This window comes from Wyeomyia smithii, chromosome 3, assembly GCF_029784165.1.
Source record: "Wyeomyia smithii strain HCP4-BCI-WySm-NY-G18 chromosome 3, ASM2978416v1, whole genome shotgun sequence".
NCBI lineage: Eukaryota > Metazoa > Arthropoda > Insecta > Diptera > Culicidae > Wyeomyia > Wyeomyia smithii.
Window position 1 is genome coordinate 102610170 of NC_073696.1, and position 19679 is coordinate 102629848.

Consider the following 19679-nt stretch of genomic DNA (forward strand, 5'->3'; position numbering starts at 1 on the left):
TGCCCTTCAGGCATACATAAGAAAAAAAAGTTGCAGTGTTTCAATGTTATATGTTATATATAAGGTATGAGCTAACATGTAAGAACATGACAACACCAAAGTGTCGATAAAACACAAGAACGATACTGTGTTAATGCTTTATCGATATTCTTGCAATAAAATTGATGTGCCAAATGAAGATTAGAAGAAAAATGATAATTACCTAATATAACAGAGAGCAAGTGAAGAATTTCATTAGGATCTGTAACCTATAATCTGATTATTGGTTTGTGTCGAAGGCTTTTGGTTATGGTTTTGGGTTCCAAGTTCTTCAGACAGACATAAAATCATCTGAGTCTTATTTTATCTTACTTAGAATACAATAAACATGAACAGGTAACTTGTTTGCAGATTAGGAACCATTCGAACAAAAGTTCAATAGACTTTTTTATGAAGATTGCCGATACAAATAAAACCCGGAAAAAAGGGGTTCCTGTCGGATGATGGCAAAATATTTTCACTTGATTTCAATCAAATATCGAATATATAGTTGCAAGTTATCGCGATAAAATAGAGCATACCAATTCAAAAGAAAAGAAGGTCAAGAAATTTCGCCCATTTAACCAACCGGAATTTTAACCGCTGAGAATGCTTCACATTAAAATTATCTGATGGCAGAGAGCGTGATTCTACTTGGTTTCCGCTTTTTTCTCTTGTAAGCTAAACCATTTTGGAACTGAGGGACGATCAGATGAGCAAACAATCAACTGCCTGACTGTTTCTGCTTCTGAATAATGCCACTGTTCATTATTCCTCGCCAAAACAAGCTTCACAGCGGTATTCACACCAAGAGAACTGTGTTATCACTTTGGTTTATGATATCTTTTCAGCAGTGTACCATTTATAAGAAATAACATTGCCTGATTCAGAGCCTGAATTTTATACAAACTCTAAAAGAACGCCATAAACTTGCAATGTTATACTATATTGATGATATTATTTTTGGCCGTGTAGAATCTAAAACATTACTTTCGCAATTTATCTCTATGCTTCAAGTCGGAATCTTAAAACACGAAATCTTTTTGAGGAAAAAACATGAGGAAAAAACTATGCAAAACAGCCCAATCACTAGGCGCTATTATAGTCGAATAAAAACGCACCGAACTGTGTTATCACTTTGGTTTATGATATCTTTTCAGCAGTGTACCATTTATAATAAGAAATAACATTGCCTGATTCAGAGCCTGAATTTTATACAAACTCTAAAAGAACGCCATAAACTTGCAATGTTATACTATATTGATGATAATATTTTTGGCCGTGTAGAATCTAAAACATTACTTTCGCAATTTATCTCTATGCTTCAAGTCGGAATCTTAAAACACGAAATCTTTTTGAAGAAAAAACATGAGGAACAAACTATGCAAAACAGCCCAATCACTATGCGCTATTATAGTCGAATAAAAACGCAATTAAGTATTAGGAATAATGTACATCATTGTAATCTATCTGTAATTGAATGTAGTCTACATTAGTTTGACGAAATAAATTAATAAATCTGTTGGTTCTTCCAAGCCGCCGCTAATGACAGCCTTTACAGCGCGAAATCTTTAGTCACAAATCCGAGATCTGTTTTCCGTGTGGGCATGCTTGTCTTTTCTCCTCAGAAATCCTCTAGAGTGCAGGAGAACATCTTGCACTGCGGAAACAACTGCCGTCACACTAAAGAGCAAATCAACACGCTAATGCTAGAAGAGAGCGACAAACGATTTTTATCTGTTGAGCTACCTGAATGCACTGCGGTGAAATCTGAAATCTCTCTCTTGCGAGACGATGAACTAGGGTGTACTTTCTCACACGTGTGGACATCACGCACAATAATTACACTGCAGAGCTATCTGCGGTGCGTTTCACAGTTGGTTTCTTGAGCATGGCAGAAGAGGAAAAGAGATTGGGAGAAAAAAATAGACTGCGTTGCTCGTGCCGCTCGTGCCGGTCGAAATTACTCTGGTGGAATTCGTTCATAGCTACATGAGGACTACATTTTAGCCCGGTAGGTTTTTTCCACCTTCCGGACTACTCGCCAGTGGACACTGTTGTGTATTTCTGCGTTTTCTCTGTAGAGTGATTCACCCCTCTCGTTTCTATCAGATGTGGGGTGAGCTGGAAGTGTGTTTGTCTCTCTGTAAGCTGGTTGAGACACTCAGAGATGCCAGATATTTTTGAAAAATGTCTGCAACTGCTTGAAAAACCAGAAAAATGTGCTCGAAATCTGAAAAAAATCTTTACGTGATCCGAAAAATATTCGCTTGCGCGGGCAAAAGTCTGTTAAAATCTGCACAAATTTTAAGAAAATCTGCGTAGATATAAGGAGCCTCTAAAAAAAATCTGCAGAAACCGTAGAAAAACTGCAAATCAATAAAAATCTGCACACGGATTCCAAAAATCTGCGTTTTCCAGACAAATCTGCACATTTGGTATCCCTGCTTTGGAGTGGAGAAAGAAGCAGTGTGGTGAAAGCATTTGCTACACGCAGGCACATACTGGAAGGGAAGTGCTCGGTGAATTTTTTCTCCTCTCCTTTCACATACTGAGGAGAATGACAAGCATGCGTGTGGGGAATAATATCAACAATGGGAAAATATTTTAAACGGTTTGCTACGTGTTCATCATGGCATCGGCCAAAAAAAAGGGAGAACGTGTGGAGTGCAAGTCCAATATCATCCATGGCAGCCGTAGCCGATCAGTAGGCTGTCAACAGCGCAGGCCAAACTAACAGGGCATACACAAAACGAACAAAACTAGGCTGTCATGTCTGAACGAATAAAATACATGCCCACGAATGAGCTGTCGTGTGCAACACAAAACACCTTCGTTGAATTTGTAAGCTTCAGCTGTTTAGCTGTGAGTTCTCATGAATAGCGGTCTTTTTCCAAAGCCTGCTTGCGCCAAGCGATCTAAGAAAATTGTTTGATGAATTTTACTTGCGATCGAATCGTTTAGATACTGTCATATAAATCTATTTATTATGGTTGAAATAAGAGTACCGTAAACTGGGGTGACTTTGATCACTTTTTTGATTGTATCTCAAATATTTTCAGAATATACTGAAAACAATATTCTTTGATATTTTTGAAATAAGTACTGGCATGCATTGAAAAAGATTCAGTCACTACTTCAAAAGTTTAGCAACAATTTTGCTGTTTTTAAATATGCTCTAATAATTTTACACCAATAATCATTTCGAGCTGACTTTGATCACTTCATTGTTTTGATGAATTTGGAGTAACACTTTGCTACTTTCACTAAATTGAACAGCCTTAAACGACTTAAACGAGTTTATAAATATGGGGGCCATTCACATTCTACGTGAACAGTTCATAATGGCGAATGTCCAAGATTCATACAAAATTTTTAGAATATATAAGAATGATTATTCACTGAGAGAGAAGGTGGTCTTAAATCCAGGGGCGACTCGTCCATAGGTGCAACCTGTGCAATGCACATGGGGACGTCAAGCAAAAAATGAGTGTAAAATCCAAATTCATGCTCTTATTTTCTTATTTTTTAGTTTTATTTTTGAAACACAAAGAGAATAACTTGCTTTTATTCGCGGTTAAAATTGTAATTACTCCAAACTCTGATTTTCAGAATTTCTAGTTGAACAGGTAGGTCCAACAGTCACGAGTCGCCCCTGCTTAAATCGTCAAAAACTAGTCCACGAGGAATATGACTTATGAAATTGACCAAATTTTCATGTTACTTCGCGTCTTGGGTTTTTGTTAAGAAGAAATATGTAATACGCTGTGGAGAAAATTGGGACTCAACATTGCCTTCGAGGAAAAACTTGCAAAAATAACAATAAAATGTATTGTTATAATATTTGTTCATCTTAAGAACTAATCTGGGAACAAAATAAAAACGCTTTACGCATAATGCAACTTGTTGTTTTGAATCTGCTTGAACCGATAGTTTGTATGCAACAAAAATCGCCAAAAATACACTTTATTTTCAAATAATATTTTAGCATGAAAAACACTCTTTAAATAGCAGGAAATGCATGAACAGTAGCAATGCGAACATATATCCACACAATCAGTGAAGATTACGACAAATCCCAAGCACTACGAGCGCTTTTTACCACATTTTCAGGAAAGAGGTATAGTGATCAAAGTCACCCCGGTGATCAAAGTCACCCCAGTTTACGGTAATACAAAACATAAGAACAATAAATTTCAAAAAATGTTTAGTATGTGGTTGCAAAAAAAAAATAAAATAAGACTTGAAACAAAATTCTGTTTCAAAAGCAAAGTCCCATGATTGTTTTAAAATTCCCTGACTTTCCAGGTTTTTTCAGCTAATATCATATTCTCCGATAATCCCAGATTTAACATGTTCGCTTTGCTTGGCTAGCATGTACGATTATACATAAAAGTCCAAGGGATTAAGATCCGGGGAGCTGGGATGTCACAAAGTCTTACCGAGAAAATCAGTCAAATTCTCTCAACACCACGCTTGGACGATATTCGCCGTGTGGACCGGTGCACCGTCCTGTTGAAGGACGTAATGTTCCTTCCCGTAGAGGTCCCGAAGAACTGGGGCTACAACCTTCTCCAGAACATCGGCCTTACAATACGCGGCGTTGATTTTCACGTTTTTTCTCGATGAATACCATTACGAGCTTTCCTCGCCAGAATGTGGAACGTAGGAATGCTGGCTAACACCGGCGCCCACAACTGATCATTTTGGACATCGTGCGGCTGTTGCAAGACAAAGAGTTTCTCATCAGCAAACAACTTTACTAAGACGTCGCAGCACTCTTTCTTCGTGCGCGGTTAACAAACAACAAATGTTAGCAAGTCGACACAATGTGTGTCGGTTAGGCTAAAGCTGACACTAGTACCAATACACAGAATGCACATTGTGCACACCTACGCAAATTAAAGGTTGTATTCAAACTTATTGAACACCCTGGATTTGTCAATTTGATCCTGTAGTTTAGTTGCTGTGGTTGCAAAAATGACAAAAATCTTATTTTAAAAACATTTCTCCAGTGTTTTTAGGCTCAACATAGTCGACATCCGTTTTTTTATTTGCTTTACCAGTTTATTATTTTTTGGTTCATTACTGAAGGGGTTATATACCTTTTTAGTTTTCAAAGAATCGAAAATACTATCGAAAAAATACTATCTTCAAGTACAACTTCTTAAGAACATTTTCTTAAATTTTCATAAAGATCTGAGCAATAGGAAGAAAGTTAGAGCGATCTGAAGTGCGCCTCGTCACAACCATATAAGCTAAACTTGAAACTTTATACGCGTTTATCTCGGAATGGTGTTTCTCAAAAACTGACTTAACTGTGTTTATGGTTGCGGTAAAACTACTGACCCGATTTTGTTCATCTTTTTCCTAAAATGTTTGTTTTTTGATACACGAAGTTTAACTTTGCTGAAAAAATTTTTAATGCAATTTTCAGCACTCAAACCATGTATTTTTCGAAAAAAAAAACTTCCCGTTTGCACTGAGAACAATATATTTATGAAAATGACCGTTTAAATACCCGGCACACTTCTTATCTACTGAAATAATATTAGGTTTTTGATTTCAGTTGATCTGCTGCGTCGCTAACGTAAACACCGCAAACCTTTGCAAAAAAAAACAGCGTGCAAAAAACAGTTATCAGCCGACCTTAGTACATTTGATAATACTTTAAAGTTTAAACATTGAGCATCAAAGTTTTTCTGCTTGTCGATAATGTTAGTTTTTAAAATACTAAATAAACCAGATATCCGTTAAAGTTCTTACATAACCATGAAATGATCAATTTATATGACCCACATAAGTTTTTATCGCATTTTCAATGCTTTTATTTTAAAATTTTAGCAAAAATCATGTAAATTATCTGTAGGGTTCACTGTGGAGGCAGGATTTGAAAACAATGTCCACTTTAGCGGGCCTAGATGTTGCAAAAAATGTAAACGCAAAATAATCTAGGTGATAAGTGAAGAGAAAACTTGATAAAAACGCATTTTAAGGAATTTACACTTCCGATATTACGCCGGTCACGATTAATTAGTGAACAACGAAGATAAAATGAAATACAAATAACTGATAACTTATAACCGTTACAAAAATGTTCAATTCTTGTTATGTACTTTGTGGTTTTTATGGTAACCGTACGCATGAAATAAACGGTTAGGCCGTTTACATACTGGCGCGTTCTGCGTTGCGGAGACGGTTCGCCTTGCCGTGGGTTGATGTACAGCTCTACTTAGCGCTGTACATTAACCAACGGCAAGGCGAATCATCTCCGCAACGCAGAACGCGCCAGTATGTAAACGCCCTTATTGACCATCAGTCACAGCATTGCAGCTGCGAATAGAAATCTGTAGTACTTTGTGATATGGTCGTACCTATGTCTAAACGTAAACAAAACGAGTAAGTTTTATATCCCTTGTATTTCACAAGCACAAATTATCTTTCACTCGTTTTGTTTACGCTCAGACATCTTATAACAAGGTACTCCAGAAATCGTATACCGCTGCAATGATAGACAAGCGGCGCTATACTCCACCTCTACTGTACGGTACTGTTGCTTTTACCATCATGTTTTCTTTCAAGACATCAGCTTTTGTTGGGTTCCAACAGCAGGTTGACAAATTGCTTGAAAAAGAGGTTTGTGTCAGACTTTCCGAAAACCCTTACCTTCAAGACATCAAATTAGTCTGAGTTAATGGAAGCAAACGTAATTGACGGGGAGACTGTATTTTTTTTATACTGATATGGAGAATCACACCGTAAATGGTTGTTGTCCATTCATGTCGTCTGGACTAGGCATGCTCGCATGTGATTAGTTCATTGTTTGAGCAATGAAATAATAATGATAACTAGCGTATTACAAAATTCTCCAACATTTTATCTACCCAACAACATATTGGTTATTGTATCCAACATGTAGGTATGATGTTATTACCGTTTGAAATCTGACGTAACAATTGCCAGTTTCATTTCCAATTTTACAGGATGTACCTCAGTATAGAAGTTCCAGGTCAAAATAACAATATCGTATAACTAGTTGAACGTTCCCGGCGATGCTCGGGATCAAAGGTTTCAAAGATAGATTTTTTTTTTCATATTTCATTGCTGCATTAGCTCAACTCACTTCAAAAACCTCTTCTGAGAACGCACAGAACGGAAATACCCATATTGGATTGTTTTTTGTGATTTTGGGCTGATTTACAGAAACTGGAAGTCACCATTTTGGATTTCAAAATGACGTATGGAGTTCCACTTTCGAAAGTATTGAAAATATCACTTAAGGTTATTTTCCTGAAACCGGAAGTCGCCATTTTTCAATCCACAAAACCTCGTATAAAATAAGAAAATAAAAGATTTTTGATGCTTAAGCTGCCTCCTAATCGATATTCAAACCAATTAATTGTAACCTTTCCTCCAGCTAAATGTCCCAAGAGTTCTAGTTTGGATTAACGTAAAAAAGTAAAAGAGTAAGGCATCGTACACAAATTACGTAACGCATGAAGAGGGGAGGGGGGTTGAGTCTGCGTTACTTATTGTTACGTAGGGGGTGGAGAGGGGGTAGTAGAGACAGTTACGTAACTGTGATGTTTGCTCGAAATTGAAAATTTGATTAGCGTTACGTAATTTTAGGGGGGGGGGGAGTCATGTTGAACGTTACCTATCGTTACATAGGGGGGGAGGGGTCTGAAATCTAGATCTTTAGCGTTACGTAATTTGTGTACGACGCCTAAGGTTAAGAGCTGAATGACCTTCTGGTTAAAAGCTCTCTAATAGAAATCAAATTCAAATTCAAAAGTACAAAAGTAAATCGAATGCCGTAATATGTAACTATTCACAAAATTACGAAAACATCAGAAATGTAAAATGTTTATGCTTGAGACATGGATTATTCTGCAAAAAAAAAATGTAGATGTTGAAAGAACAACGAACATGGTATTGAAAAAAAAAAACACAAATAATTGAATTTTGATTCAGAGGCGAATTGCTCATAAAAAGTCAAAATTTCGTATAATACGTATAAATTTAAAAAAAAGTATTTTCAGGTGATTTTCTGTATTCTGTATGCTGTATGTGGTCCTCGTGGCTCTGTGGTTAGCGATGTCGATTGGCTCCCACACGGTTGTGATATCAGGTTCGATCCCCGATCAGGTCGAAAATCTTTTCGAACTGGAATTATTTTCGGCTCAGCTCTGGGGCACGGTGTATCGTTGTACTTATCCTACAACATGCAAAATGTGCTAAAAACAATATCGATAACGAATTTTCTCAACTAATCTGGTTGATCGAGAACGCTATTAGAAGGCTAGCGCGCAACATTGTTGTGCGGTATACAGAAAATCATCTTAAAACATACATTTTATATTCTAACATAAACAAACATTTTAATAAAAAAAGAATCACATGTCATCGCTTTAAATTTTGATTTAGAGGCAAATTCAGCATAAAAAGTCATAAATTTGCATGTTTCACGTAGTTTTGTAAATAATATCTCAAGTTTTAGTAATCATATACTTTTAATTTTTCCTCAAATGTCTTTCCTGAACGTAAACAAACATTTCAATTAAAAAAGAATCACATGTCATCGCTTTAAATTTTGATTTAGAGGCAATTTCAGCATAAAAAGTCATAAATTTGCATGTTTCACGTAGTTTTGTGAATAATATCTCAAGTTTTAGTAATCAAATACTAATTATTTTTTCTCACATGTCTTTCCTGAACGTTAACAAACATTTTAATGATAAAAGAATCACATGTCATCGCTTTGAAATTAGATTTAGAGGCAAATGCAGCATAAAAAGTCATAATTTCGCAAGTTTTACGTAGTTTTGTGAATAAAATCTCAAGTTTTAGTAATCAGATACTTGTTATTTTTCTTCAAATGTCTTTCCTGAACGTTAACAAACATTTTAATGTAAAAAAAATCACACGTCAACGCTTTAAATTTTGATTTAGAGGCAAATTCAGCATGAAAAGTCAAGCATGAAAAGCAAAAATATTGCTTGTTTCACGTAGTTTTGTGAAAAGAATCTCAAGTTTTAGTAATCAGATACTTTTGATTTTTCCCCAAATGTCATTCCTGAACGTTAACAAACATTTTCATGTGAAAAACGCACATGTCACCGCTTTTTTTTTTATTTAGAACGATTAAAAATGATGGTGGTGACTGTACACCACTGAGACGGAGGCAATAACATCAATAAGATCAAGCGTTACGGAATTCCATTTTTATATAGTAAGAAGATGGCTGCTCTGCTAAACGCACCCTATCCATGGAATCTTGCTCGACATGATATGTTCTGAACCTAACCGGACATTTGTGAAACCTGTGTGGAAAGCAGAATGCACATTTGTGTGTGTGTTTACAGTGCACTCTAGCGCGCAGCCTCGTGTCTCATGTATTTGTCCATTGACGATGACAATTTCCTATACAATTCTCGTCTATAACAGACTAGGCTCATGTTTACTTGTCATTGCCCTAAGAATTATGACTTGAAAAACTGTGTACTCACCCTAGTTCAGCTCCAGTTCTCAAGCACCACTCTTCCATTGAGAGTTCGATTGTATCCAAGCTGAAGTAATCCACCAATACAGCAGATGATAAGAACCACGAATCAAAGTGCAGAACAAGCACACTATCGTACGCACTATACACTAATAATAATGATGGTTATAATTGCCGAAGAGCGCCGCTATGGAGCAATTGGCACACCGCCTATTTCGAGGTTGCTCCCCGCTGATCGCTTCTGGATTACCGTTTTCCTCCACTTAGGCAACACAATTAACCGAAATCAGTACCCACTAAGAACGGAAACATCAACCTTAACGCGTAGAACTTATCGGAATACAATCGGCTCAGATTCGAAATAACAAACCGACACCAATTTTAATCTAGAGAGAATAAAATCGTTTCTCTTTCTTTCGCTCTTCTCTCGTCGGCGTTTGTTTATCACTTGTCGTCACACACACACACACTTGCACCACCCTCCGACGGATGCACTAGCTATTGTTGTTGCTGCTGATATTGCTAACTAAACTCTGCCCTCCACGGCGGCGACGGCGAAGACGATGACGATGACGACGACAGCGATGAAAACCATTCAAATTCTTTCCGTGCTTTTCGCTCTCCCGTGCTGCACTCAGTGTGTCTCAGCACATCGAACTTTTCCTCTGATTCTCTTTTGCTTTTTTCACTGTTGTTGATTCGATTAAATTGTACGGAAATTAATTCACTTAGTATAAAACGAAAGAGAAAGAAACTATGAGCATACAGGGCTGATCATGAAAAGGGTAGCACCGTCAATTATTTTAGCAATCATAGTCTGTTAACTTTGGAGTGTTTTCGCAATTTGCTGAACAAATACTTCAACGCCATTCATAATAATAACTCGACGATTCACAGGGCGTTACGATTTTTATGATCAACACTGTAAATATGTAAAAATAAAAAAGCACACACTGAAATCCAAGGTTAAATCAGCACTTCTGTATTCGCTTCGCTGGTGCTGGCCGGTTGCTGTTGCTGATCCTTTCTGACCAATAAAATGCCATATGGAAACCTAGTCCCGGTTGAGCAGAAGGGAAAAGAGAGAGAGCGCGAATCAGACAGTACATATGCCGAGCGGTCTGTACTGAATTTATAGAGACTACATTCAGTCTTGTGTTGTAACAAAAAAAGGGAAAAAAGTTCTTTACTAGGTTCTTGCCACCCATAATCCATGATCGACTGAAGACATAGGAGGCGGAATCACTATCCTGCTGAAGAAGCGTGCACTAAACTTGTGCTGAGGAGAGAGAGAGGCCGTGGGCTGGATAGACTTGTGAAGTTAAAATTTCATGCGTTGTCGATCAGTACAACCAGAGCTAATCGAACATGATCAAAGGAAAAATATGATCAGCAAGTCACATTTTTCATTCAGGTATTAGTGATGTTAGAATGTTTGCAATTCATTGTTCTGCTTCAATTCAGCCCGCAGTGAGGCCCCATTGATTTAACAAAACTCCTATTTTAAGCGGTGGTTTGATGGAACGACGAGTCGGGAGCAGGAAAGGTTATTGCTTATCCATTTCTTTCTCGTTTTAATTCCATCTCCGACTTCTGGTCGTTTTACGACCCATCAATATCCCAAGATATTTTATAATGTGACGGTCAGTTCATGCTAGCGTCAGTGGAGTCGATGTGCTTCGGAATACAGGATAGAATTTAGTGTTTGTATTTTCTATTTCTTTAAAACGATTTCTACTTTTCAGATGCTATTAATCAATGTATGGTAAAATCATTTCTTAGAAGAATGATAAACTATGGCATCTGAACTATTTCATTTGATTTAAAACTTCGTGGACAGAGAATATAGAACAAAGAGCAGCAGTCCCAACACATTTCCCTGAGGTATGCGGAAATTCTAGAACCTAGATTGTTGCTAAAGTGTCATTGTCTTCTGTACATCATCGCTTCGACATTTTTGTCAGAAATTGGTTAATAACTTGACTTGATCTAGATTGAGAGAGATGAAATCAGATAATTTCTGATATATTCTTTTTGACGAAGTTGTGATCATCGTTATTCTAGTTCGACAATTCTTGTATACTATTTTTTAGCTGACCTACGTATATAATTAGTTAAAATTCTACTGTAGCAATCAAAGTTGCATGTTCTCAAGAGAATATAACAGATGACCTTGACGAATGCCAATGCTACAAGTCTTCTGCATGATACGTTTCAATTGCTATGGAACGCGTAAGGAAATAAGTTTAACGTCACACTGATTTTTCGAGGAAGATCAAACTCTTCAAATGATTGACTCAATTTTACAGAGAAAGAATATCGCTCACCCCATGCTGCTAGCTCTAAAAGGGCTTCCAACATGTGCCAAAGTTTACAGCGAGGCAGATGATAGTGTGTTCGCCGCATGAACTAGCAACCTACTTAGTATGCACCGCAGGCCAATCCAAAACACAACGTTCATTCTCGAGCTGCCTGTTACAGTGGCAGTTAATAGCGACGTCACAAAAGTCGCGCAAAGAACAGGAATAGTGGCATTCCGCGTCTTTCGTCGTCCTACACACTACCAACCATAGGGACGATGAGGAAGACTGTTCTCGCTTTTAGTCTGCATCGTTTCAGTGCCGTCTGCCCAAACCGAAATGTGTCGTTTCAGCTACATGGCAGCAAAGCGCAGTGATTGCAGATAGGCGGATTTTAGAAAAAGAAAAATGTACGCAGGCCGCCTATGCAACAAAGGAGAAGTTATATAATCTAAAAAAACATAGGTGTGACTTGACTACTGACATTTTTCTAGGTTCAAATTATATTTATCTTGAAATAGGAAAAAACGAGAGTTACACAATGAAACTTCGAGTTTTTATTTCATTGTAATTAGTAACGTCTAAAACATCATCGTTCATCAGCTTGTCGAGAATGTTTTGATCTGCCAATTACCAATAATGACATTTTGTGAGTGATAGAAATATGGAATCAGACGTGAAAATTATTTGATTTTAAAACTATTTGTCTGTGAATCGAAGGTTTTTGTTTTGTAAAAAACGAAAAGGAAGATTGAAATTGTACTGTAGGAGATTGTACGTTTTAATACACGCATCGCGAAAATAGAATACGGATATGCAAGTAGCAGAATAGGAATCCTTGATCTATAAACTAAAAGTCCGTTCGCAAGTGCAATTTAGCGAAATATAAAAATGTCTAGGTGACATCGATTAGTCATCGCCAGAAGCTTAGAAAGGCCTGCGTATGTCTTTCTCTTCAAGGAGGCTCATATTGAAGTGGGGGCGGATGTAACGGCCACTTGTTAAAATCAGGAAAGAGCCCAGGCTGCTGCTGGGTTATAGATGCAAATCGACTAAATGTAAACTAGCATACAGCTTTCTGCAGTATTACTCTAGGTTAGATAAAGAAGTTACGTAAGCAGTTGCACGTTTTGTCCAGTGGATAAAAAATCGTTTGAAATAACAAATAACTGTAGGCCACAGCAATGCAGCACGGAATTTCACAGAGCCCGCATGCGTGAGCTATTCAGTTACTTTTCTATAAATTTGTGTTTATTAGGAATTTACTTCTTCGATATTATGTCGGTAACGATTGTTTAGTGAAAATCGAAGATAAAATGAAATAAAAATTACTTATAACTTCTAAACATTGCAAAAATATTACATTTTTGTTGAGTTGCTTATGGTTTTTAAAGTAGCCATATTCATGAGATAAACTTTTAACCGCCATCAATAGCCGCATTGCAATTTTTCCTTGATTGCAATGACAGACCGGCGGCGCTCTGTCCACATGTACTGAATGGTACTGTTGCTTCTACCAGCATGTTTTTTTCAAGACATCAGGTTTTATTAGGTTGTAACAGCAGGTTAACAAATTGTTTAAGAAAGAGGACTGCTTCAAACTCTTTGAAAAACTTTTTCATTCGAGACATCAAATTAGTCTGAGGTTCCTGAGGAAAAAATTTCAATGGAAAAGAAATTCGATTAGAAATAAAACAACGTCGGCTATCCTGAATAAGCCTTTTAAGTTAAAAAAAATCAGTTTTTGCGCTAAAGATCCGTTCAAAAAAGAACCGCGTATCGGTTAAAAATCTTCCCTAATTATTTTTTTAGTTTTTCGACACCTCGATTAAAATATTACCCAACATTTTATCTATCCTTTGACATACTGGTTAATGTTATCTTACATGTGGTTATGCTGTAATCATTGTTTGAAATCTGACGAAACATTTGCCAGTTTTATTTCCAATTTTACAGAATGTACCCCAGTATAGAAAACAAAGACGTAGTTCCACGTTAAAATAATAATTCCACATCGAAAATTTGTTTTTTAGATTTTTCATCAACAAAATTTCCAAACCTTCTTGGCAGCACTGCATACCAAGAGGGAGAATGCTGCTGTTATTTTTTTATGATGCTTCTTTCCTCTTGCTTTTTACAGCTTTCCACACTAGAGCAGCCGACCCGACGTACGTGCGTCTTGTCCATGAACTTGCGTTTGCAGACTATCCTCACACCAACGTCCTTTCGGCGACTATTTCTCGCTTGGAATCCGAACTGTATAGGATTAGGTATTTTGTCAATAAAATCATCCGATACAGCTAGAATCGCACAACTCAGCGAGACGACTAATGTAAAACTCCTTAATTTTCAAAAATAAAGGTGAATCTTGGTTGAATCTTTTCCTTTGAAAATCCTCTCTTTTCCTCCCTCATTCGGGTACGGTTGCCGATGCAAGTAGAAATATCACTCAATTTGGAGCAGGATTTTCACATTGCCCCCATTGCCCATCGAACACACTGCTGCGATTCGCCCTCTCTCTTTTTGGCCTGGTATCAAGGTAGGCAGCACATCACACAGCTCACATCTTCTTGCATCTGTTTTCCACTGAATTGGAGCATCGCCTTTTTCTTTCGAAACGGTCGTACCAAAGCAGTAAATTATCACACAAGACACCTTTCATATGCTTAAAAGGATAGCAAAAGGATCACGGCAGCCGTCACCAGCAGGCAGCGAAATTTAGCCATAAAAAGATATCCTTTAGTACACTAACCCAGCAGACAGCACACGAATGTCGGACAAACTCGGACACTGATACACTTTTTTCTGCTCCCAATTTGCACTGATTACGACGACAACGTAGTTAACTGAAGCGACTGCCACACGGTTTAAAGTGAAACTGACTGAATGACTGGCAACGGCGACGACAACGACTAGTGCGCGGCGGAGTGAAAAAAAGATCAAAGGCTTTTCCGTCTTTTCCTTTCTGCTTACTTGCTGGCTTGTTAGCTTCTTGCATGAAGGCGTGTTTGGAACTGTCAGCAGCAGTGACATTGACAGCGAAGTGTTAGCCATGTGTTAGCGTTAGTGTTTGCAAATGTCAAATTTCATGAACGGAACCCATACACGCTTCTCTGTTTTGACTCGAGAATGAGTAATATTTGTACATATCCATGTTTAATACACGGGAATGGCATTGCTGTCAGCTACCATACACGGTAAGAGTCGAAAACCCATTAATGGGTATTGTTGTACCCATTTTTTTCTGTTATATGCGGCTGTCAAAAAAATGGGTAAATTTAAAAATGTGAAATGGGTAAAATTGTACGCATTAGAACATGTTCTTAGAAAAAAAAAGGTCATTTCTCGACTACTTTGTGATAAGGTCGTATGTCTAAACGTAAACAAAACGAGTGAGAGATGATTTGTGCTTGTGAAGTACTCTCACTCGTTTTGTTGACGTTTAGACATACGACCTTATCACAAAGTAGTCGAGATTTGTTTACCCATTAATGGGTGAAAAAAAACTTCAAGCATCGTTTAAGTTAGCTCTGTCGATTTGTTCGCACGCGTTACTTCAACGATCTGTTTTGTTTATTATTTGTCAACAATTGCCATGCAAGGACTTTAAAAGAGATTCGATACTGCGTCGTTTAAGAAGTTGCAAGGTAAACAGTATGTTATATCAAGTATTGAATTTTACAATGTGAGATTTTTTTATATTAGGTCTAGAATGTTCACTATCCGTATGGTATTGGCTTTGTTGCCTAGTATAGCGAATCTGACAATTGATGATAGCAGATAAAATACTCCTGAATTCGTCAATAAGATTAGTTTTTGCAAATAATTAAAAATAATTAATTTCACTCTCATTTCTTTTCATTTTTTTGAGTGATAATCACAAAATTTTCGTTTATTTAATAATGGGTAAAATTTCACCCATTTCCTTGAGACAATTCGTTTCTCAAAATGAGTGAAATTGTACCCAGTTTTTGACGTTTAATCGCTATACCCGTTAATGGGTAAATCGAGTTTACCCACTAAATGGGTTGGCTCACTTTTTGGCGAAATGGTTGAAAAAGTACCCATTAATGGGTTTTCCTTTCTTACCGTGTAAGGCAATCCACGGATGACGTTTCACTGCTTGTATGTTTGTTATTATTGCTGTTTTTTAAGCTGCAAAACTAAAACACGCCCAAGCTGAAATCTTTTAATGTCGGCAATAATATCAAAAGTGATTTTTTATTGTTAAATTTTGGATTGGCACTCACGATACTGGAGCTACCAATCGCATGACATTTCACAAGTCAGTCTCAGACTGAAATCAGCTTATCGCAACTGTCTTGTGGATTGCCTTATACATTTGACGCGTTACCAACGTCACTGGTACTAGCACCCGAAAAATGGACAGTTCCGGAGTGATTCGCGATTAGGGCTCAACTAACAAAATGTAAACAAATCGTTTTATTACACCATTGGTTTCGAAAAGACTTACAAAGTTCATGGCAAGAATCCTTTCTTTGTATAAATCGATAAAATTATTTAAATCAAGTTTTTACTGAAGGGCGACAAAACAGTTTACCCGAAACAAAAGATACTTTGGAAATTGGCCCTTTTCATTGTTTTCAATCAACGGGCTTATTTGTGAAACATTTCGTAAACAGGCGACAGTAAAGGGCGGATCAACATTATGTTTTCAAAAAACAGGCGCATTTGAAGGGCGCAACTGAGGGAGAAGTACAAACAAGGCGAAATAAAGATGGGCGAATCTCGTTGTCAGAATGCTTTAAGGCTTATTTGATAAGGGTTAGAAGAAAAGCGCAGATTTTATCCATCAATGTACAAATTCAATGTAGTATTGTTAGGAAACTATGAGACAGGAAATTACGATTTGAAAATGTACTTGCAAATTTTCAAACTGATATTCCCCAATGCTTATCTTTTGCCAGTTGCGCCCTTATCGCAAATCTCTCCGGAGTTTACCGTTTTCTTGTGATGATTCGGGTGAAACAGCCGAATATTGGCTGTTATTAATGTTTGCATCATGCAATGTTATGCATATTATTAAAATTCATATGTGATAGTTAGGATATTTAGTTTGTTCTAAGCTAAGGGGCGACATCTGGCTTCTTACTCTTCTTCCTCATCCACCTCGATGATCCCTGTTGTATTTTTCGTAAGTGATGCCATTCACTCGGAAAATACTTGAATGTTTTTCATGCTTTTTATCACCATTATGCACAATTCCTCCTACATGCGATAGTTTTACCGTCTGAGGGTTACCGGAGAATCTGCATCTTTAATATACTTAAATCGAACGTGTCATCCATCAATGATTATGATTCATCCATTGACTCATCTGAATTGTACTTTCCGCAGAAGCAATATACCTCAACAGGTATGTTCCAAACTTAATCCTGAACGGATTCAAAAGTAGAAATAAGCTCATACAACACTATTTACTCCCGACATTGAGCAGTGGTATGCTGTTCTTATGCTTCACGCAAAACCGTAATCACTCCTTGCGCACTTTTGGATCTTTTAGTAATTGATATTAGTGATGATCCAAGTCGGATCTCTTACTATGCCCATATTTGTACTTTTTTTTAATGTTCACTTGAAATTATTTTAGATTATAACAGGTGACATCATTAAAAAAACATAAATCAAAACAACGAACAATGTTGTTCAGCAACACTACCAGCAAGCCTGATAATAAATTTTAACGCACTCGGGGTTTTCAATTTCAACCAATCAGCGAGTGGTTCCCAAAGTGGATGCAAATCTATACCGAGTTGTCTACCCTTAGGTTCTAAGATGAAATGAAGTAAATTTTGCTGGTTTGTTCCCATTATTATTAAACGTTTAACTAACACACTCGAATGAAATGGTCAAGAATATAACCCAACAAACAATTTTTTGCTGTTATTAAGCGGGTTTCGGTTGTATTATAGCTTAAGAAGCCATTGTTCAGCAAAATTGTTCATTGGAAATAGTTAAGAAATTTAGTAAAGCGTTTTACAAGATTGTGGTAGTATTTTTAATAAACCCTGCCATGAAGATTTTAAAGTTCGTTGGTTAGTAGAAATATGTTGCTGAATTTGGCGAAAAATATCACCGAGTTTGATTAGCTGTTAAGAATTTTTACCAAGATAAATAAAGTGTGTGTTTTTAGTGGATATTGTTATTTCTAATATTCTAAACAGTTTCATTAGTTACATCAGTAAATAGGTGCGATTTCTAGTGAGGTGAGGTTTTTAATGTCCAAATTTGCAAATGGACCGCAAACAATAGTTAATGAAGATACACATATCTCCACTCAGAGCTCGGCAAAATTGACAGAACTATGAAGAAGAATAATAAAAGCATTTGATGTACAAAATTTAGACCCTTTTCATTTTTTACCTGCTAAACAGCATTTTCGAACAGAGCCGCCCAACAAACAATTTTGTTGATTCACAGCTTAATAAGCTATTATTTAGTGGATTTCAGTTGAATTATAGCTTAACAAGCCGTTATCCAACAAAATTGGCGGTTTTTTGGCGGTTTTTTGGCGGTTAACTGTGCGGATAGCTGAGTGTTCGTTCAAATATCAAGCCATTACCGAAAATTCAATAAACTTATTATTTAGCATGATAGTTGATCAATATCTTGGTGTCAAATGCTTCTATGAGACTGTGTCTATTTTAGTAAAGACATATAGTTAGAGTTTGCCCAACTATCACTGAAAGCTCCCATCGAACGTGATAAATTCTAAAATTACGATTAAAAAACTTTTGACTGTTTGATTGGAACTTTATTTTATTTACAGATTTACAGAATAATTGGTAAATCGCTCTGTTAAGGGGTAATATCAACCAAATGCTCAAAAAAAAAACAAGGCTGTTTTCATGATTTTTTAGAAAGGATATTATAGATGTAAGCTATATAAATAATATTTCATTGGATAAAGCAACTCTTGGAGAATAGAAAAAAAAAATCATTGCTATTTTTTTACAAAATGGCGGCTGTACAGCGATTGCCGTGAACCGCTTTTTTAAAAGCTCTTCCGCGGCGAGTAGTGGAAGTCCTGCCCGAAGCCACCTATAAGCAAAACAATTTTTTTTCATTATCTACATAAGTGTCGCTAGTGAAGTACACATGATTATATTCTTAGAATTTTTCTTCGCAAAATGGCAACGGTTTGGATAAAAAAATCCTTTTTCGACAAAAAAATAGATTTTCATTGTTTATAACTTTTGTTGTTGTTAATCAATCGCTAAAATCGTGTGTACTTCACTAGATAATCTAATGAAGAAGCTACAGTTAAAATTTCCAGTCAATCGGATGCAAACTTTTTAAGTTCTACTGCTCGCCGATTTTGAAAACATGGTTTTATGAAAAACGCGTTTAAAGTTTCAAAATGCTAAAAATTTCAAGAATTGCAATAATTAAGCCCCTAATATTTTTTTCAGCTATCCCTGTGCCGTAAAATTGTCCTTCCTGGGCTTTATCTTCCTCTTCTTCCTTTTTTAACTGATCTAAGGCCTCTTTCGCGATATCAGACATGCGATGCTCAGCGACTTTGACGCGGTTGGCGTCCGATTCCCCGCAAAACTCAAACTTGCCTCTCGTATTTAAGTACTTTTGAATATAACTCACAGTTAAAAAGTATAGAAAAACTCAAACAAAGAACGTACACAACGAGAACTGCTGATCGATTAAACAAGGGGAAATTGTGAGTAAACATGTGCTGTAGAGACGCTGTAACGGTCGAAACTTGATGCAGCGACCTCTATACTTCAAATTTGAAACACTCTAAATAACGTTTACAAAGCCTCGAAATAAAAAGATAAACGAGCATCGCCAAAATAAACGAAAAATGTTATTTTGGAGCATAA

The 19679-nt window shown here is 36.8% G+C and overlaps 1 protein-coding gene across 4 annotated transcripts in view; it reads right to left on the reverse strand.

Moving 5' to 3' along the window:
• The window catches only part of LOC129729653 (nuclear receptor-binding protein homolog), a 128014-nt gene extending 113200 nt beyond the window's left edge, over positions 1 to 14814 (reverse strand). For 3 of the 4 annotated variants that reach the window (XM_055688388.1, XM_055688386.1, XM_055688389.1), the window contains exons 1-2: positions 14573 to 14814; positions 9528 to 10247 (exon numbers count right to left, since the gene is read on the reverse strand). The gene's annotated coding sequence lies outside the window, so the exon portion shown is untranslated. The remainder of the gene's footprint in view (positions 1 to 9527; positions 10248 to 14572) is intronic. The other variant, XM_055688387.1, reaches the window with a different exon arrangement.
• Positions 14815 to 19679: the final 4865 nt, after the last annotated feature.